This window comes from Lonchura striata, chromosome 15 (assembly GCF_050655825.1).
Source record: "Lonchura striata isolate lonStrDom1 chromosome 15, ASM5065582v1, whole genome shotgun sequence".
In the NCBI taxonomy this organism is placed as follows: domain Eukaryota; kingdom Metazoa; phylum Chordata; class Aves; order Passeriformes; family Estrildidae; genus Lonchura; species Lonchura striata.
This window is the reverse complement of record NC_140717.1, coordinates 14,754,531-14,776,181: the sequence shown is the minus strand read 5'-3', so window position 1 is coordinate 14,776,181 and position 21,651 is coordinate 14,754,531. Positions and strand designations below refer to the sequence as shown.

General features: G+C 45.4%; 1 protein-coding gene across 1 annotated transcript in view; it reads left to right on the top strand.

The window, feature by feature from the left end:
• Positions 1 to 21,651, top strand: part of LOC144247222 (uncharacterized) — a 109,394-nt gene that overhangs the window by 11,164 nt on the left and 76,579 nt on the right. Inside the window, exon 4 of the mRNA XM_085593382.1 lies at positions 475 to 15,672. The gene's annotated coding sequence lies outside the window, so the exon portion shown is untranslated. The remainder of the gene's footprint in view (positions 1 to 474; positions 15,673 to 21,651) is intronic.

Genomic DNA, 21,651 nt, shown 5'->3' with positions numbered 1-21,651 from the left:
CTGTGGCTGCCCTCTGCTCATTCCTCAGTTTTCCCTCAGTTATGTTCCATTTTCCCCTCCTTTTTGTCCCTCTTCGATCTCTGCACTCTCCAAGGCTGGGAAAGGGGCCTCGCCACATACATCACGCCGTCACAGGGGCACAGCTTACCTCCACTCGTTCCCTCAGTGCTGTCCCAAGTTTTCCCGCACTCAGAGCCGATTTCCCCCTCAGTTCTCATTTTCACCATCCTTTTTTCACCCCCACACACCCAGAGTAGCCTTTCCCCTCACTGTCGTGGCTCGTGGGCGTGAGGGAAGAGACTTAGCTCTTGAGAACCATCGTCCCTCTTCACTCTGAGGTGGCAAAGGGCAGCTTCACCAAGACAGCAGGTCACCGTGGCGGTCTTGGCTACCAAGGTGCACAAACCCACCATATTCCCTCATGGCAGCCCTCACACCTCCTGCTCCCTCATGCCTGTTTCTTTGACTCCACAGCTTCCACAACCAAGGAATCGGCCTCCCAGTCCCAGCCATTGTGCGGCAAGGCCAATGTAAACACCATGGAAGAGCATCCCAAATCACAGCACAGCCTCTAGCCAGGAGGAGCAGCATGTGCCAGAGGTACTGCCAGCATGGAGGGGAATGATGTGTCCAAATTAACCCTCAGGGTTCAGAGAAGAAGCAGTGGTTAAACAGGTCAGTCTGGCTGAAGCCAATATGGTCATTTGTTGCACAATAACTGGTTAAGGCTAATGTTACACTGTGTTTTTCTCATCATGTTTTCTCTCTACATAGAGTCTAGACTGTGAGAAATCTGGGGCAAGCCCACTCATATGGCTCAGCTCAGTGGAGCTTTATTCATGGCAAATAGGTTTCCATGGGAAGCTGTTGAAATCCAGCTGGCCTTCTCTTGGTCCAAGTTATTGGCCCAGCACTGAGTGAAATGAGACTGTCTGTGCTACAAAATGGACAAACACAATGCTTGTGGCAATGAATGAAAATGTGAGGGGTCTGATACTGTACCTAGTGATAAAGGCTTCACACCCAAACCACGAAGATGGTGCAAAGTCCTTGGTGGTTGGGTTGAACTTAAAAGTGCCCCCACTGCATCCTCCTGAGGGAGCAAATCTCATTATGTCTTCTTACTGAAGTTGAAAGGGAAGGCTATGGATGCCCAAATCCACCTTTGAGTGAAATGAGGGGCCCTCCACAGAGTGACTGAAGCGATTTGTATGCATTGAGCTGTGCAGAGGAATGTCACTGATTTGTAAATGTCAAACAGGCACCGAGCAGCCCACACACGAACCTCAGTGAATTCTTACCTCTGACCCGCCCGTCAGCTCCAGCAGCTGCACAGGCGGATTTAGAGCCCCTTACTGTAAGGGCTCTCATGTCTCACACAGGCTATGGCTGATCTGAAAATGTCAAAGGGGACTGAAGGTCAAAATTTCCATAAATTAGTCCCTGGCTTGCTACCTATCATGTAATAGGATTCTCTGGCCAGTTAATACTGTGAAGTCAGGAATTCAGCCCAGCAGTTCCCCTGCAGCCCAGTTCCCCTGCCCCTCTCCTGAACTGGCTCAAGACCATGTGTGCAAGGGGAAGAAGTGTCTTCAGAACTGCTTTCCTCCTCGGAGAAAAAAGGACTAGGACAGAGACACTGGGCAGGGGTGAGTGCATTGTCCTTTCATCCTAGAAAACCCTGTTTTAACTTGGGGAGCAGTCGAGAGGAGACTGACTTTTCTGTTTCTTGTTTGAGAAAACTACAATCCAATCTTTCCTGGACCCAAATAATGTATATTTCTAAAGGTAGATTTCACTACAACATGTGTTCAGCTCAGCAGTGGTTGTTATGGTTTAGGAGTTGCTGAGCTCCAAACAGTGAAGATACAAAGCACTGCTGAGCAGTCCCCAGCACTGGTAGGGATGTTGATTTCATTTATGAATGGCAAAAGTGCTGCTGGTTCTGCAAGGCATGTGTGCACACACCTTATGTTGATATTGTTATTGTGGTTGTTGTTCTGCAGTACATGTGTGTGCTGTGGTGGTATTATTGTTGTTATGCTTATGATTAGTAACCTGTTTCAAGTTAGTAGTGGGTTGCACACCCAAGTTGAAGCTCTCTTCTGTAAAGCACAGTGCAGGCAGGTGGTAAGAAATGCTCCTGTCCTGGTGGTTGTGATAGAAGTGACTCAGACTTTGGTCAGAGTCCTCCTGGAGTCACAGTATCTTGCTCTTGGCCAATGAAAATCAGCCTGAATGGAAACTTAGTGAAGGATTCAGTGTGCAGACACAGGTGTATATATGGTGTGGTAGAATTATGCCTGGTGAAACAGGATTTAAATATTGCACAGTGCCCTGTCAAAGGAGAAAAGGAGAAAAACAACAAATTTTTCAGCTGAGGCCATGTTGCTTCACTGAAACCCTCTTTAGTTCAGCACTTCTTCATTTGCTGGAAGGAATCACTAGCGACTGGTACATTCCTGTGTCTTGGCTTGGGAAAAGGGAAACTGGGCCTTTGTGTGCATGGTGGGACAAGGAGGAAGGAAAAGTCTGGAGAGGAGTTTTCTGAAGCAGCTGAGTAGAGACAAACAGGTGCAAGCACAGTGGCACAAGGGCAGCAGTGTGAAGGCACAGCCTGGGGGAGAGTGGCCTCCACTGTCTCCAAAGGAAAAACCCTGCCTAGCTGTGAATTTGAGTGCGAAACAACAGCAAATAAGGAGCAGGAAGTCAAGTAGCAGAAAACTAAGTCCAGAAGGACTGTATCTGTTAAGATTTACTCTCAGGCAGTGGTGCAATCCTGACAACAGCAATTAGAGGGCTTTTTGAAACACACATTTCTCAGAGCTTCTCCAACTGTATTTTTCATTGATCTATTTGTTATAAAACACAAAATCCCAGGCTCAATCCTGAAACAGATGGGAGGTCATAAGAGAGGTACTGTGTGGACAGTGGAGGCAGGAACCCAGACAGCCCTCCTGATATGAGCAGCCCTGCTCCTGGATAAAAGCTATCATCCTTTCTCGAATCCACTGGGATTCAAGTCTCTCCATGCTTTTATGAATCCTCTGCCGTCTGTTTTCCTAGCTGTTCTCTTAGCTAGATTTGAGTACTTTAGGAATCTGCCGTCCCACAGACATGGCAGAGAGTCAGCATCACGTGCTAAGTTTCCTTCCACTGCTGCCAGGCTTGAAAGACAAATACAGTGAGGGAGGAAAGAGACAGGATACGAACACCTACATCAGGACTTTTTCTGAAGCAGGCTGGGTGGCAAAACAGGAAGAATGCTAGGAATGTCCATTCTGGTTCACTGTTGAACCCAATCCTTGAGAACACCCACAGTGTAACTCCAGCCCCAGTAAGAATGGCTCAGGGCACAGTAGGATGTAACTGTGCTCTCTGGTTCCCTCCAAAGAAGAGCAGCCTTCCCTCTCTGCCATGGTTGTTGTCATGGGTTCCTGACAACAGTGTTGAAAGGGACCAAAGTAGCAGCATCACTGAAGGGAATAAGACCACAGAGCAGGACTCAGGTCTGTCAGACCCAGACCACCCTTGCCTGGCACACTGCAAGTTGTTCACCTCAGCCCAAAATGATTCCAAGCATGAGGGCGGCAAACCACTGCTCACTGCACAGGTCCAGATGTGACACAAAGAGCCGGAAGCACAGCCATAGGACTGGACCTGGAAACCACATGCCAATAATGACTAATTTTGCAGCATGGCAGAGTTCAAATCAAAGGAACCTTTCTGCCTGAAAAGCAGAGGCTGTTTATCAAGAGATAAAATCACCTCCTGATAGGTCTACCTATTTTTAGGCAGCCCCTACATCAGAAATTTTTTTCAACCCCAACTCCCAAGTCTTGGCTGTCTGCTCCAGTGAAGGCCACAGCCCCCTCAAGTGATGACTGCACCTGCTCTGGCCCTGCTACCCTCACCAGACAAACAGCCCTCCTAGCAGTGACTTGGAACAAACTGTCTGGCAGGAAATGGGAATGAAAAGCACAAGATTCTCCTTTTCTGGGGTCAGGAGTGCCTGTTCTTGGCAATAAATCAAAGGAAGCAAATTTCCTTTGAATAGCCTGGACTTGAAAAAAGACGGTCCATCTCCCAGACAGGGCAGTAGACTTTGTGACTTCAGAAAGAAGGATTATCTTTGAAGAACTGCACAGGGTTGAATGAGAATGTTGCCTTTTCATATTTGACTGCAGTTTGTAGATTTGTGCCACAATCCAGACAAAAAACCCCAGCTGAACACTGTATTACAGAATGAGCAAAGGCTCTGGAGCACAGAAAAATTATCAAGACTTCTGCTGACCCTGCTTGCCTTTGAGTAGGGTGCCACATGATGAGTATTCAATTACCTGTGGTGTCCAGTCAGATATTGTTACATACCTGAATCAAAACACACCTCCCTGCCTTACTGCCCCAGAGAAGGAGCTGCCTGCTATCCTGTGAAATTTCCTCTGCTTGTCTGTCAGGGCTGCTGTGCTGTAATCTTGGAGGATAATCAACAGCGAAACCATTCATAAATCACAGCAAACAGAAAAGACGCCGATAGGGTCTTAAATTTCAAGCCTGTGAAGCCATCATTTCAACAATGACAGTCAAAGGGGAGATTAAGAATTCTTTTACATGGAAAAGTTTTTCTTGGAAGAGCAACCCTCTCTTTGGTTGCCTGTAACTACAGTCATGTGGATTTGATTTTTACATGGCCCTTCTGCCCACTTGCAGGGAATGCTCTGCAGCCCCAATGGGCCTGTCCTCACACCAAACTGGCTTGAGGAGGGACAGCAGCAGGATTGGAATAAGGCATCAGAAATGAAGGACTAAGGATTCCCCAGTGCTAGCATAGCACTGTTTGGGAGGCAGTGGCAAGATGTTCCAGACCCCTCTTGGCTCAAGTCCACCATGCCTCTGGGTCCAACTGCAGAATGGGACTAAGACTGGTGCCTTGTTTTATGGTGCAAGAAAAGTATTTGGAGATTAACTGTACTTGCACCACATGGTGTTTAAAGGTGCGAGGGTATTGTGAAGTCTGTTGCCAAAAAGGGAATGCAGGGCTGGATTAACACCCCACCTGGAGGGCAGGTGATTTCTTTCTGATCCAAGTGGAGCCTTGTCTTGCCCTGTTTGGACCAAGTGCTGTGCTAGGAAGAAAGGAAGGAGACTTGCCTTCCCTGCCATGGATGTTGACCAGCAGCAAGAGCCTGAAGAAGATACAAGGGGAGCAGAGGAAGAAACACTAAGTTCTGGAATACAGTCTGCATGCACCTACTGTGCTTCCTTCAGATAGTCTTCCACTTAGAGTGGAAACAAAGGCTCTCTGCTGGTTTGTTTACTCTCCCTGATTTCTAGACATACCCTGTGCTTCCTACTTCTGCTTTTCTAGCCTGCTTGCTCTTGTGACAAGCAAGGGAAAATATCACAGTGGGAAGAATGCTTCTGTTCTAAGCATGATTAAAGAAGATGAGCACACCAAAAGGTACTCTGGAGAATGAGAAACTTTGAAAAAGCAAGTATCTCATAGCTTAAGATTTTCTGGATTATGTTTTAAATGGAAGAAGCATGAATAACTGAGGATAACTCTCCCCAGGAAAATAAAACACATCTTTTTTTTCCCCTGATTTTTCTTGCAAGCCATCATTTAAAACATAGGACCAGAGCAGAGATGTAAAGCCTCACTGAACAGCTTAGAGATGAAATTCTTGACTCAACAAATAGGTGTCATTATAAGAACTCTTACAGTTCGTATTCTTGGCTAGCCTGATGTGATAGTGTTGTGTCTCTTTGATTTATGACACATTATTCCCTCCTGTAATGTCTAAAAGTCAACGGCACATTTCTTCTCCAGCTATCCACCCCATTTAGCACATTTATAAAGCTTGGAAGGACAACAACAGCTCTCAAATTGCCTGTTGGGATGGGGCACGTTGAAAACAGCATGATGCAGTGACACGTGATGGACAATGGGGGAGATGTTCTCTTAGCTCTATTTCCTCCTGCTCTAAATCAGGTATGACATGAAAGAAATTATTTGGCACCATATGGTGACCTGAGGATTGGAAGGCCGTCTTCTTCCAAGAGCAGTAGCTGTCAACCTGTCACTTGTGGAAGAAAACCAAGAAAAGCAATTCTAGTCAGCTTAAATTCACTGTAGAGGAGCTGCGTCGCTGCTGAGAGTCCACAAATGGGGGGGAAAAGTCAGAACTCACCGTCCTAACTTTTCAAGTTAAAAGTCTTTGGTTCCCGTGTCTAAGCTAATACCCCACTGAAAACCAACCTGAGCATCTCTCCTAGTGAAAAGAGTGGGAGCTGAGAATGGAGCCTTCCTGAAGGATATCAGTCCATAGATGCTGCAACTCAGTAAATTCATTGTTGGAGGGCATTTGCTGAAAAATCTCCTACTTGTTTATCCTCATCAGGCTCTTAGCAGATCCATCACAGACAGCCCTTCTCTGGGGGTGTCTAGGGGTGAACCTGTATCACTGGAATCCACTCAGCCTTTTCTGCTTTCCATACTCAGAGGCAGAGAGAGCCTGACCTCTGTGTGGTGCTCAGAGGGACTGAGTACCTCTCGTCAGTTCTGCAGCTGGGCTGAGGCCACTGGAGTCATCAGCTAAATTACCTTGAATTGATGACCTGCAGACTTAAAGCTCTGCAACACAGTTCCCGTTATGTGCCCAGCTCCCATTTCCTTTTGTATTTCTCTCATAGAAAAGTAATAGGAAAAGCTATTACTGGCTTTATGAAATGTAAGTTCATACAGTGTTTCCTATAAGACTTCAAGGAACTCCTTGTTAAAGCAGATAAGTTAATCTGTCTTTTGATTTGGGTCACAGTATGTTTTCAGCTTTAAATCACCACAGTACAGTAACTAATGGCATTTGCCATAGGAATGATGTTGAAAAAACAAGGAATCTGGGCAATTATTAGATGTATATTCCTGGTGAAAACAACCCACATAAAGACAGTGTGAGGGAAAAGGATGATTGATCATCTGGATTTTGCTCCCTTGTGTTTTCCTGCCCACTTCTGCACAGTGCACTATTAACTTGTTGCACAATTATCATAATGAAACCTGCCAGCAGACTTTGCCACGTGAGGCACTCGGGCACTGTCAGGAGGGGCTCAGCAGGGCTTTTTATCCATGCAGGCTGAAACTGCACAGCCAGAGCAGTACAGTCCCTTCAGGCATTCAACTTTCAAAAATACTAAAGTAAGAGTTTTACCAGAGTTGGGTTTTTTTCCACTTTGGATTCTTGATAGAATGCTGTATGTTCCAGTCTTGTCCCAGAGCTCATTAAAGTCAATGTAAAGACTTTTGGTGACTTTAATTAGTAGTGGTCTGAACCCTAAAGCTGATCAAAACTCTCACCAAACTGTAAATATGGAGGTGTTCTGTTTGCATTGCAGATATAATATTTGGCTACAAGGGAGGGATGCTTGGAACTGTTTTCTCTGTACTCTCTGTTTGCCTTTCAGATGCCTGGTAGTTTTACTGGATTGTTTTTAATGATAGTTTTTTATAAGGTTAGAAAAGATGGCCAGTTTCAATCTCAATATAAAACAAGCAACTGACAGCTCCCGAAGTCAATGAGTGAAATTTGGCTTCTCTTAGAGTAGGTGTCGTTTTCTTCAGCTGTTGGCCACTGGTGTGAGAGAGTTTGTTCTCATGGTACAACTGCTCCACCCACATGCCACAGCCCCATGGAAAAAGTTCTAATGCTGAACCTGCACAGTAGATTTTGCAGTGTGCAGGGCCAGTCCATGAAGCAATGGAAAGCAAAGAAAATCAATGTGCAGTAGAAAAAATGTGCAATACAGAGAGATTTTATTTCAAGCCTGTTCAAGGAAACAAAAAAAAAAAAAAAATAGGGAGAAACCCAAAGCTTTGCTGAATGGTATTGTTCCGAACTGCCTTTGGAAAGGTGTGTCACTTGTTCTCTAGACTGCCACAACACCCTGGGATGTTGTAAAAATAGCTGGCAGTGCCTGACTGACAGGCAGGAGACGTGTGACCCTAAATTATGGTGTTTTCCTTTTCATGATGAAATGAATGCTGCCTTAGACAGAGGCTGAAATACATCTGTTTGCGGTGGGAGTGCCATTTTAGACCCGTTTCTTTTTGAAACTGGGGTTGGAATTGCCAGGGATCAGCAGAGCTATGGGCTCACAAAGAGGGCACTGTCTTTGAGGAATCTTTACATAAGCCCTGCACAACCAAGGCAACAGGAGTTTGCACAGCTGCTGCTGGAAGCAAACATGTACTTTTAGCTGACCTGGGCTGATGACTTTGGGCGTTAAATCTGACGCTTTCCAGATGTACAGACCTCTCCTGCCGCAGTCCCCAAACATTCAGTCCCCAGGAAAAAAAGGAAAATAATAACAATAATAATAGCAATAGTAAAAAGGCACTTATAAATACCACACTGTAGTGTATATTCCAGACCTGACATTTATAGGTGGCATGGTCCAGTTCAAAGGTGAGTGGCATTATCTTCTGTAAGAGCTGTGTTTTGAACTACACTTGGTTCAGAGCTAATTAGTGCTGCATCTGTCTTGCATCTCATCTCTGCCCAAGCACCTTGCTCAGAAAAGGTGGCTATATATCTGGACATGTTGGGAATTGGCAAATATCTGTCTGTGAGTATAAGACCCCAGGGAATAGCCCTTAATCTGTGCTGAGCCTGGAAGCATTCACAGGACAAAGGCCAAATAATCATAAAATTATGTTTTGTGCTTCATGGTAAAACAAATCTGTGCACAAGAAGGGACAGATTTACAAGTGAGGATGGGATGGGATGGTTGTGAAATATTGTCACTGGACAAATGACAAGGAATGGACTGGCTGCTCCCCCACCCCATGTCTTGATCTGTGTGTGCTGCTACAGGTTGTGAGTTGTGCTGTGGAAGTCACTGCTGACTGCACAGCAGGCTCTGGGTTGACATTTTTCACTTAATTCTCAGAAGGAAGTGGAACCTCATCCTTGCTCCAGACCCAGCATAAATTGCTTTCCTCCCTAGACTGGTTATTTTTAACAACAATTCCTGCCCTCGTGCATCCCTGCAGCCTTTGGATGTTCTCAGGGAGGGTGATTAAAGGGCGTGGGGTGCTTGAAGAGGATAGTTTATTTTATTCCATTTTATTTAGGTGTGGTATTTATAAAGGCTTTAAAATTGGCAGTGAGAGAAAGGCACATATTCTTCTAAACTGGAGACTGCCCCAAAACAGACAGCTGCAGCCCAGCCTCTCCTTATTTTCCCTGCCAGTTCTCTCAAGCATGACCTGGTTTGAGGACCACCTGCAGTGAGATCAAAAGGTGATTTTTCCTGTGCTTGCTCCACATGCCACTTCACTTTCATACCACCTGTCAGCTGGGTGGCAAGTGAGACAGGAATGAATTCTGGCCTCCCTTACTTGAACCATGAACATCTCCAGGAAAGACAATGATGCAGTGAAGGTGAAATTAGATCTGAGAGAGCCTACAAAGCCCTAGAGATGTGTTCTTGCCATGGTGAGCTGAGGCACACGGGGAAATGGTTACTCAAAACTCTCTCTCTCATCAGCTGGGGATTCTTTAATCTCTCCTCCCTGGTGCATTGCATGTCATCCTGTGAAAGGATCCTGGAAACACAAAGACATACAGTTGCAGAGAGAGATTATGGCTGTTTGGTGCTCATTTCTGCAGGACTTTTCAGCTACAGAGCAGTAAGCTTCTCACATCTTCCTTCCTCACCTTTCTTGCTTTCTTAATAACAGCAGTGCAGTGAAAGGAGGTTTGCTCTCTTGAAACCTTTGTTTTTCTCTCTGGCTGTCAAGAAACACCAGTGTTTCCAAATTTTTCATGGAATAAAACTTCAAAACATCTTGCTTTGCAGAAGGAAATAAGTTCTACTCCAACATTTTTTGATCAAAAGTTCTGGTATGCTTCAAATTGATTTCACTTTAGTTTGTTCAATTAATCCTAAAAGCTTCTCTTTAACTCCACTCAACGCTGAACATCAGCCTTGAATTGTATTTCCTTCTAGCAGTTCTTATGCAGTAACTTAATATCTGCATTTTTCAGGGAACAATATGTAGTTGCTGTCATGTCTCACAGACCTTAAGAGTCTCTGCACCATGGCAGATGGAGTCCTCAAGGAAACAGACTGCAGAAAAGATGAGACATCTAAACCACAGCCCACTGAGACTGTGTACTTATAGGAAAATGAGGTTTTAATGGTTTATTGAACACATTCAAACCAAAACATAGTTTCTGATTTTGTTCCAACTGGCCCTGAATTTTTTCTTGACTTTTCTTAATTGCAAAAAAGGGGGATATTTTTATTTCTCTATTGTGAAAGGAAAGAAGGTTCAAAATCGGATGTTTTTCTCCCTGAAAATTTCAATTTTGTGAAAACTGCCTCTTTACTGGGCAGCCTTCCCAAAGGGAATCCCCAGCCAGCCCCAGTGCTAGTATCAGTGCACAGTATTTGGAGCTGATCCAAAGGTCATTCACACCATTAGACATTTTTATCGTGGACTTGAATAAACTTTGGACCAGGCTCTTTTGGCAAGAGCATGCACAGTCTGGAAACCTAAAAATAAATCCTGATTTGGAGCCATCCACAGCTTTTCAGTCACCATGATGGTACATTGGTATGAGCTTGTCAGAGAGGTGATGAGGTGATTTGTTCTCCTCTCTGGCCAGAGAATCTTCAGCTGTTTGTTGAAATAAACAACAAAAAGGGAGAAGATGGTGTTCCACAGGCTCAATGTTAAGACCTCTTGATTTTTCCTGTGAAGCATTAATAACTCCTGGAATATGTAAGACTGTCATCCTCAGTCCTAGGAAATGGAGAAGACCCTCCATGATGCAGTTTGTCTGCAGCAGTAGTTTTGGGAGCCAGCAAAAGGGGCTGTGCCAGAAGGGAAGAAAAACTGGTCAAAGCACAGAATTTACATTTTTCCTTTTTAGTCTCTTGTCTGTGATCTGAGATGTTCACAAGAACCCTTGGTAGCAATGAATCTCTATCCTGCCATTCACCATCGCTGTGTGCCATGAAGGGATGGATCACTCTGAAATTCTGACAGGGAATATCATGCTGTAATTACCATGTCTAAACCCTTTCACCTGGAGTTCACTCCAGCTCTTTACAGTGACCGGAGTCAGATCTGTGTGTGGAAAAAGCAAAGTGTTTCCAGCATCTCAATTTTATTTCTACTGGCACAAGTGTTTCTTTGTGTCTGGTCCTGCTTGCTGGCTGAACTGAACTGCTGAACCCTTGGCTGAACACACATAACTGGTCACTTACTGAGGTTGTACAAGTGGCCACATGAGGGAGGAAGATGGAGAAAGTTAGAAGCCCTTAGTCAGGTGGCAGTGGGCTTGCTTGTGCCTACAGACTGTGTTGGATGTCAGTCCTAATTCCCAGTGCTAGTGACAGCATCCTGCTGGAGCAATGCTGGTGGCTGTGGTCAGGCCATCAGGAACTCCATCCAAAGGGCTCCATTTCAACTAGTTGGTCCATTTCCTTCCTATATATTTTTTTCTATCCATCTGGGTATCAGATACTTTGTTTTCTGTCCACAAAAGGAAGGAGTTTGCCCTTTCCATGAGGTTTGTAGCCACCACTCTTCTGTGGGTCCTTCATTACTGGTTGCTGTGATTCTCCTGATTTCCAAGACAGCTCTCTCAGCTGCAGCAGTCCCTGTTTAAGGGTGTTAAGTTGTGGCAGTAATAATGCTGGCCCTGGTGAGAATACAAATGTGTAGTTTGTTGATCCTGGCCTGCAGAGCAGTACTACTGCCTGGCAACTACACCACAAGAGCTGGCAGGCAGACTGATTTCCACATCACTGGTCTGAAAGGGGAAAGGGTGTTTTCAAATTTCTTCTTTCCCTCCGTCTGCTCCAAGTCAGATCCTGCCAGGAAGCTTTGGAGAGAAGCTCTGGTGTTCATCTGCGCCTCCCAAGCTGAGTAGGATGGCCAGGCACTTTCTCCAGGACTTGGATACCCAGCAAAATTTACTGGGTCTCAGCAGTGGGTGGGGGTCACTGGAGGTTCAGTGTGAGCAGCATGTGGGGCAGTAAAGAACTGAGGTCCTGACAGAGTATGGTTTTGGGGGACTCCTGCCAGAAGTGGGGGTCACTTCTCATCATCTACTGGTGAAACAGGCTAATTCTGAAAGCAGAACCAGGTTCCAGATGCTCGTGTGGTCACACTTTGCAGGGAGCATGACACGCTGGGTACCCATCACTGAAGAACTGAAGCACTCACCAAAAATGCTTGGCTGAATCAGCATGTGCTTAGATGTCGTGTGGATTACTGTGAATTACCCCTGCTGAAGGACATCAGGGACACATTCTGGATGGCAGCATGTCACACCCCCACTCTGAGTTGCCCAATTCAGTACCTCAAGAGGGAAGGATGCATATTTCTGTTCTGTACCACTAATATTTTCTGAATCTACAGTGTTCCATCCAGGTCCTCTGGGACACCCAGGGACACCTTGCATTCAGTTATTCTAAGGTTCTATTTTGTATCTGGTTTAATGGGACTGTCCTGTATGACAGGGAGAAGCAGAAACTGTAGAGAAATGGAGCTTATGAGCCGTGTCTATCATTGGCACTTTGCCACCACCTCCTCTACAGGGAAACCTGCAAACCCTTTTTGGGAACAGCATTTTGTCCTAAGCACAATCATGTGTTCACTGCATAGAGCACTTAAGTGTGTGTGTGTGTGTGTGTTAGGGGCCAGCTTTTCATTGAAGCTTGGTCCCATTTCAGCCTCTCTTCCTGAATGTTCACTCTTCAGAGGCCTGAGCTAAATATGAGTGAAAATGTGCCAGGGGGCTTTGCTGGGGCTGCTCACCAGCAGAACAACGATGCCAGCAAATTAGGGAGAAAACAAGCACCACCTGATTTGTTCTTGCCCAAGGGCAACACTCATTTATGCATCCTGGTTGCTCCATATAACATGGGAACACATATGTTACCATGTCCAACCAGCTACAAAAATGCTGTGGATCCTTGGGAGGCCTGGCATTATCTTTTCTCAGGATGTCAGTGAAATGTTTACATCCATGAGGCACAGTGTGAATTAGACATTGCTCCATAGCTGAGCTTTCTGATTTAGTTTGGGATGGAGCAAATGCAGAGCACAGAACAGCCCTCATGCAGATGTTACTGTGTTTCTTTGAAATGTTTAAATTATCTGCAGGGCTCCATAAGGAAGCAAAGCCCCAGTCCAGTGGAGTTAAGGTGACACTGCTTCCTATCTGCCCAGGGATCATTTTTTAAGTGCACTCTCATGGTCTATGAATTTTAGGTAGTTTTTTTCTTTAGTTTACCTTTTACAGCAATATCATCTCCAGCCTTGACAGTTTGCAGTATCAAATTTACCTGTCAGTATAAAATTTATCTGCCAGCGTTTGTGAAGATGATAAAAAAGCCTCTGCACCTTATAGCAGCACCATGAGTTTGGTTTGGAACGGGATGTCAGTTTACACAAAATACACCCAGGAACACTTCACCTGCCCTCAGGGAACAACCACCTCAGGGTGAAAGGCAGCAGCTGTTCCATGCTTCACATAAATAGTGATAGAAGAATGTATGGCTGAAACTTCAGAGGGGAATCTATGCTGGTAAAAGTTAATTGCCCTGTTTGCAAATGATCTAAACAGAAAGGTTAATGCCCAGGGATTGTACAGGCACAACCTTGATTTTCCATCTGCTTTGATGTCTCAATTGGTAGAACTCAGGGCAAGGGCAAGGGGGAGCAACTCCTTGGATGTTTCCAGCTTTTCTGGGGAGGAAGAAAAAAAAGGTTTATTTATTAGAATAGGCAGGTCACAATTTAACTGGGAGATTGTTAAAGGAATTCAGAGCCTGTGGGATTTATGACAAGGTGATGAAAGAGGAACTCTGATAGTTACTCAATAAGCTTCTTTTTCCAAGAACATAAAGTTTAAAAAAAAATAAATTTAAAAATGAGGAATTTTTTTTTTATGAATGGGTTCTTGTGGTGTGCAGGCTGCTAACACTATCAACATTGTTTCTGGGGAACTCCAGGCATCTAATCAATCTTCATTCTGTAAGAAAACGTTCCAAATTATACGAAAACCACATGGCTTCTCCTGTTTGTAGGGGAAAAACCTGACCTGACCCCATCTGTGCTCCAGAATGGCTGAGTTCCCACCTTAGGACTAATTCCAGCAAGAGCTGTGATCCATTTTCATTGTCCTAGCACACAGAAGAAGGCACACAGAAGAAGACACAGCTTTCCTCAGTGTCCCAGCGAGGGAGCTGTTCCAAGGAACGTGTGGAGGGAAGGATGGGACTGGGATCATTACCATGGACATCCAGGCCATTCCAGGCCGTTCGTGTCTTTCTAATTATCTGCTGAGCTTGTTTCCCCTGCAGCCTCCTTGCTGCCAGATCATTCGCACAGGTTCCACTCCTGTGTCAGATGCTGGAGCTCCTGCTCCAGCACTGCCCAGTGGGAGGCCAGCCCTGGCTGGCTGCTTCCACAGGGCACCTTACAATCCTGCTTTAAACTCACAGGGAGCAGCCGCCTTCAGACAACATCTCTTCCTTTCATTTGACCTTTCTACACACACACATCATGCCACAGGCATTGTGGGTGTAAAATAAATATTTGTTATGTGGGTATCTATAAAAACGCAAGTTCACAAAGCAAAATGCATTTTTTCCTTTGAAGAAAAGGGGCTTCTGCTGAAAAGATGTTATCCTTTGAATACTAGTAGTTTGTCTCATAAATTATCTTGCTGTTTCCTCAAGATCTTGTGCAGAAGTGTTGTGCATTCTGGTCACTAGTTTCAAAGCCTGGTTCAAACCAAACAAACTGCAACAAGTCATCTCTGGAAAGCAACTGAGCTGTGAATAGCTCTGGAGATCAAAAGAAAGAAGCTACTGACAAGACAAATGAGTTGGCTCTTTAGACATAGGCTGCAGCAACAGGGCTTGCTTCCAGTTTCCAAACTTCAGCAAACATAGGAGACAATTTTAGATTCTACATCTTGGCTTATAAGAACGGGGAGCAATGTGTAAAGAAAATTAAAGGCAACGTGATGTAGCAGAGCACTGGACTGGGATCTCAGGTGGCTGGACTTGCTGGGTCATGGGAACCTCTCTGCTTCATTTTTCCAGAGGACATCCTGCTGTTTTGCAGCAGATTTTGGCAGAGAGCAGGATTAATTAATATATGAAAATAATCCTTCACATAAGAGAATCTTTTTCATACATCCTTACATAAAGAAACCCCTATTCAGTTGCTTATAGCATAAACTGCCATAACAAGAACTGAAATATGTCTTTGTGTATTTTCCTTCTTGTCCTGCTGCCGTCCCTGCCCTGATTAGCCACACCTGAGGTGGTCATTAGCCCTGAGGGCATCTGTGGTCCCTAATGGCCCTGACGAGCCTCACCTGGGACCTCCACCCAAATTCTCTGCCTAAGGGGTGGGTCCTTGAATCCAGTTCAGCTCAGTCCTGAGGCTCTCCCCTCTCTCCAAGCAGTGGGATGTCTGCTTGTGGACTTTGTTGACGTGGTCCCTAAATTGTTCAGTGTTCTTGCCTTGGCCCTGCTTGGTGCAGACTGGGCTGTGTCTGACCCTGCCCTGCATTCCCAGGCTGTGCTGTGGATTCAGCTGAAGCTGGCTGCTGCCTCCCCTGCTCTGCTCACTGCTCTCAGGTATGTTGGGGCTGGGGCTGCTTGGCACAGGCGTGGCACTGCTGGCCTTGGTACTCTGCTTGGGGTTTGGCTCCCTCTCCTGAGAGGAGCAGCAGGCTTTTGACAAACTTTCATGCAGAAGATGCCCAGTTAGCAAAGGAACTGTTGTGAATAATTGTAGCCTTTCAGGTCACAGCACTCTCAGGCTTTACTGGCTTTCCTGGCCAGATCTGCTTCAGGCTCTGCCTGTTTCAGGGCTGGCTCTTTCTTCCCTCTATCTGTGAGGAGCAGCAGGTGTCTGGAGAAGTCTGGCAGAGCTGATGCTTCATGGGTTGGTGACACATTACTGAGTTCATCAGGCTGCTGCAGCTGACTCAGGTTACCTGCCCTTTGCAGCCCATCTAGAGGCCACAAGGCTAAGGACCTTTCTTTTAGCATTAAATAAATAAATAAAATTAAATCACACAAGCAGCTATAGCTGTATGGAGCTGCTTCTTGTGTGTATATCTAAGTCACATCTGAATTGTTAGACAAGGTATCCATAATATCACCCTCCTTCCTCAGCCTAGCAGTGCCAAAGGCTCCCTGGACCTGGCAGCACAGATGTCCCCACCTGTGCCTTGGCTCTGCGTGGCCTCACGTGCACACAGGGTTAGCTAGTGAGTAGCTCCAGGGTCTGGTGCAAGGCTCTTTATTCCCACAAAAAAGGGAGAAAGAAAATAAGTCCTCTGAGGTGAACCTGGCCTGTACAAATGTTTTCCTACTTGAATGTTTTCTGAAATATAAAACACCTGCCATCTGGGTAAATACACCTCAAGGAGAAAGGGGTAGTGTCTGGGGCAGGTAAGCCTGCCTGGACCTTCTCAAACATACTTGGAAAAACACAGTCAACTGGAAAATCCTAAATATTGATGCTTCAGCACTGCTGCACTGGTCTTTGTTGCCCAGAAAGTTTTGTGACCAATCCAAAATATTAAATCATATGTACAGGCTCAAAAATCTCTCAGTGGACCAGTCTGTCTTATCAATGGCAAAAACAACTGTCAAGGCCATTATCTGAATGCTGTGCTGAAAGCAACGTGGTCTAGGTGAGGGATGGAGAAAAACTTGACTATATCCTGACATCTCTCTGGCCTTGCACCAGGTTTACTCTTCTCTTGACAATCAGCTTATATTTTCTTCCTGGAGTGCCAGGATCTGGAGCCACCAAAGGCCCTGGCATTCAATGTGCTGCACAGCAACCCTCAGAATGTACAAAGCAGAGGTGGGTCAGGGAATGGTGAAGGCATTGTGGTTTAGATGCAAAAGCAGTGATACACATCCCCTTGTGACTGTTCCTGAGCCATGTGAGCAAGTGGCTTGTCCTAGGTCAAAATTGGGGTAGGGTGAGGCTGGATCGTCTTTCTGCTGCTTTTTTACTTTCCACCTACAGGCTATGAAAAAACACTATGATTTTATTTATCCAGGAGACCAAGGCTGCTCTGACAGCCAGACTGGTTCCCTGAATGAGGAGAAAAAAAAAAAAAAAGGTGTATTTTTGAATCCTTTCTGTGGAACATACATGTCCTTGCTCTCTCCTTCTTAAATATCATCAAGGAAAACTGAGAAATTTCAGCAAGAAATGTATTTTGAGCTTTCTTTGTCTACCTTCAGTGTGTTTTTGTTTCTTTCCAAAACAGTTAGATTTCCAGACAAAAAGGACTGGGACTTTGCTTTGAGTTTCTTGGCTCTTCTTAGTTCATGTTTCCCTGGCCATTCCTTCATTCAAACAGAGGCTTTTGTACGTAGTATATGAAGTTGAACCGAGGGCAAATATTATTACAGTCTCATGTTCTGAACTGACACCAACCAAGCCTCCCTCTGCAGGGCTCCAGCAGGATTTCATGTCAAGTTGTTCCCCTGCTCCAAAGGTCTGACTGTGCCCTTCTTCAGTACAGTCATCTGAGTCCTTTGGCTCTGCAGGGCAGGACTGAGAGCAGAGCAAACTCCCTGCCCAGCTCAGACTGGCTTGCACAGCTGAAATCCAGGTGTTGTCTGGGGAAGGCGAGTGCTGAGACTTTCAGTGGCCTTCAGAGTCAGAAGAGGGAAAGCAGCAGTTAGATCTGAGTCTGGCTGTAGACAGGGTGCACAGAGTTCAGAAATTAAAGTGGTTTGAAGGAAAGGCACTCCTCCAGGGACAGGGTAGGAAAAAAATAACTGGAGGATAACATTCAAGACCAGCCTTGAAGCTGCTAATAGTTTCTTCATTATCTCTCCCTACTTTCATCTGACTCTTTTACTATTTTGCCTTTTCTTGATGCCTTCCTCTTTCAGCTGTTCCACTAATTACTTCCTTGCTTAACTTTGAAGCCCTGTGTGGCTGTTATTTATTTTCCCTTTCAGCTGGTTGATTGTTTTCATCCTTCATTCTCCTCTTTAGCAGCAGCAAAAAGATGGCAAGCAGAAGAGGTGTGGGTAGAGGAGGTTAAGCTAGTAAGGAAACAAGTCCTATCCCTTTGAGGAGACATCTGGATGTGAGGAGACTGGATCTAGTCAAATATTCCTGCAGTAGCAACAGTTGTATACCTGAGGAAACTGGCCTGAGACATGCTGTCACTGTGGAGTACTTTGTTGTAAGAAATTTTTGGTGAGTGCTTTGGGGTTATGTTTTTCCCACTTAAGCTTTTGGAAATGGGATTTAACAGAAGTTACAGGTAATAGTAAATCCCTAAAATATATTGAAGTCCTGGATTTGATACTGGGAGAGGGAATTGTATATGGCTGCCCCTGGGCTTTAGGAAAAAGGCATGAATGAGCATTATCATCCAACAAATGCAATATCCATCCAACTGCTCACCCTGCCCTGGTCTTTTCTGTCCCTGTCAATGTTCTTGTTGACCCAAATCTTCCTCTGCTTTGGAGTTTATGGCTCAAATGCAGCATTCCCCTGCCCCTCTGATGGGAGCCTGCCTACAGATATACCTGGGTGTGGGTCTGGCTCTCCTTGGTCCTTCTTGATGTGACTGCTGTCTCCTGGGAGCTGTTTTGGCAGGGCTTCTTTAATCTTGTGCACTTTGGAAAGTATCCAGACTGTCTTTTTCTGCCCCCTTTCAGACTCACAGCTAATATGCACATTGCTTTAATTTGTTCTTTATATGAAACCCAATTATACCTGTAGGTGCCTGGCTGTTAAGGCAGTAATTTACTTCATGGTAGCTTAGTGTGTTTTTTAAATGCCTGGCTTGCTGTGGGGTGTCTGTTCATTGCAAGGCTGTGCAAACCTGTAAAACAGCACTGGAAAGAATTTCTTAAGGGGAATAAAAGAGGCTCAAGGTGAACCATGCTTCTTCTGTTTACCCATAGGGCCATAAAAGAACCAAAGTGTTGGTGCTGCTTTACAAGCTTTTCAAATTTGTTCACTCTCTCATCGTTGGTTTGTGTATTTGTTAAGGATTTGGAGAGGGACATTGCCTTCTCCCTGTATTCTCTACATGGTAACAGTGTGGATTGTGTGAGGTGGGGTGAGCTTCAAGTCTCAAAGCATCTCTAATTTCAAAGCATCTTTTCCAGCCTCTGCACTGACATTACATTTTTCCATATCCCATGCCTCATCTTGCACCTGATTTGGGCTGACTCTGCCCACATAAACTAAATTCCCTGGTAGAGACTGGTTATGTAAATCTCAGGATTTTTTTCTGATTGACCTGAAGAACTCCCCCCCCTCAAAAAAAAAAAAACAAAAACCAGAAGCTAAACGATTCAGGTCATACATGTTGGCTGCTGACCCGTGTAGTCACTAGAAGGGGTGATATTCAGGTGCTTTTGGCTCTCCTTTGCCCAAGTTTGTTGTCGCTTCTCCGCTCCTCCAGAGCTGAAGGCAGCAAAGATGGACGCTCCAGATGGAGGCCTGCTTTGCCAGGACTGTTGAGACTTGCTGAACAGATTGGCTGTGTGTGTTCATCCTGGGACAAGCAGAGCTGCATCACTGAAACCAGCAACGCGGGGCTGGTTAATGCACTGGGAGAGAACCGGAGATGGGGGGGAAGGCCGACAGCAGTGGGCCAGGGATGGAGGGGTTTGGGCTAGGAGGAGGCTGCCAGGCTGCATTTCATCCTGCTCCGTGGCAGTGGTGCTGCAGAGCCATCTGCAGAGAGCAGACACACTCGGAGCAAGCGGAGCAGCAGCTGCAGCACCAGTTGTGCTGAAGTGGGGGAACAGCCCTGCACAGCCCCAGGACTGCATGAGCAGTAGTAGGTTTATGCTGCAGCAGCCAAAACTTTAGTTTAAATAAACCAAATCAGTCTAACCTCAGAGCTGCAGGCATTCGTCAGCCTTTGCAGAGGCAGAGTGTCATGGGGCCAAGTGGGACATTTGCCTGAGGATTTATCCTGCAGGAGCCTTTAGTTCCCAACTGGGTTAAAATTCTAGGCAGTCTTCTGCACAAAGCCTCACTGATGTGCTTCTGAGGATGCTTGAAAGAAGGCCAAGGATCTTTGTGGAACAATTCTACATACCCAGCAGCACCAGTCTGTGCTGGCTAAATTGTAGTCCTTTCCAATCTGTGTGCTTTTACTTGGTCCTCAGATTTGTGGTCCCCAAAAGTAAACTCTTTCCTTCTTTCAGCTCTGGTTTAGCACACATGCTTTTAAAGCAGAAAAGCAAAGTATTTCAAAGCTTTCTCTGTGTTTCTGGTGCTGTGGCTTAGACTGGATTGCTGTATTCAGTAAATGGTATAAATGGTATTTGCCTCATTGATGCTATTCCTCTCTGCTGCCTACCCTCTTACAAAGTAACCAACTGCAGGCAGCTTTAATAGGAGGCTCAAGCAACGTCATGGACTGACTTTGCTCAGATGGGTGTTTGGAAACGAGTTGAGAATTCAAAAGACAGTACTGCCCTGCTGGGAACATCAGAGCTCTTGGTAACATGGTGTGCTTTTAGGTCTTTCGAAGAAACAAACAAGATTACACTTTCAGCTCTGAAATCTTAGTAGCCTTAGGCTTTTGAAAAGTTCTGTTTTATTTAGATTCTGGCATTTACTTTTGTTTGCTTGGACTATAAAGACTTTTTTATTCTTATCCTCAAGAGCTGTTTACCATCCAGCACATGTGGTCTGCATCTCTCACACTAAAATCTTTTGAGGACTTGGCAACCTTTTTTAGTTCTCTGATCAATGCTGGCTAAGGAACAATGGTAAAAGCCCATGGAAGTATGTTTCCCAAAATGTGCTGCCCCTGTTCTGATTAACTAGCAGCCTCAACTGAGGAGGAGGTTGCTGGCTTGATTAGGGTTTTTTTGGGAATGCTGGTGCCAATGTCAGTGTAAAACCAGAGGGCAGCTTTGCTACCCGCTTTTGTGTCTGCACACAAAGTTGAGATCAGTTTTCTTTCTACCCTGATTTACAGCTTAGTGCTTCTGTGTACTGTTGGCACTTTCCTTTGGTCAGTTCCATGGACAGCTCTCAGTTAAAGGTGCATAAAGCTGGCACCAGAGCCTGTGTTCTGCCTGGACATACTCTGCATTGGACCTAAGTGGAATCTTCTGTGCATGAAAACCGACATTTATGCCTTGCAATAGCTTTTCTATGAGCTTTGTTACTCAGAGTATCCAAGAAACAAGACTTGGCTTCAAGCCCCCCTGTGCACAGTCGAGGGGAAGGGTGTTAACCCAATGGGAGAAAACATCGCCTTCCTGCAGCACTTCTCAATTAGCAGCTTGGAAACTTGCCCAAGAAGCAACTTCCCATTGCTAAATATTGCAGTGTAAATGTCTGGGGAGAGGTGTTTGCAAAGCCAGGGGAAAATGGGCCATGCTGGCTTTTGAAGAGGAGGAAGAAGAGGGGAGGAAAAGCAACAGCAGATTCACAGTGACTGCTGAGAATGTTGCAGCAATGAAGTCCTAGAGGGAACATTTTGCCTGTGCCCTGGATCAGCCTGTGCTCCTACTGAAGCTGTTTCTGGCTGAACATGAGATGCAGTGAAGCCTCTGAGCTGACGTGTTCCGCTGAGGTGTGATACTGTA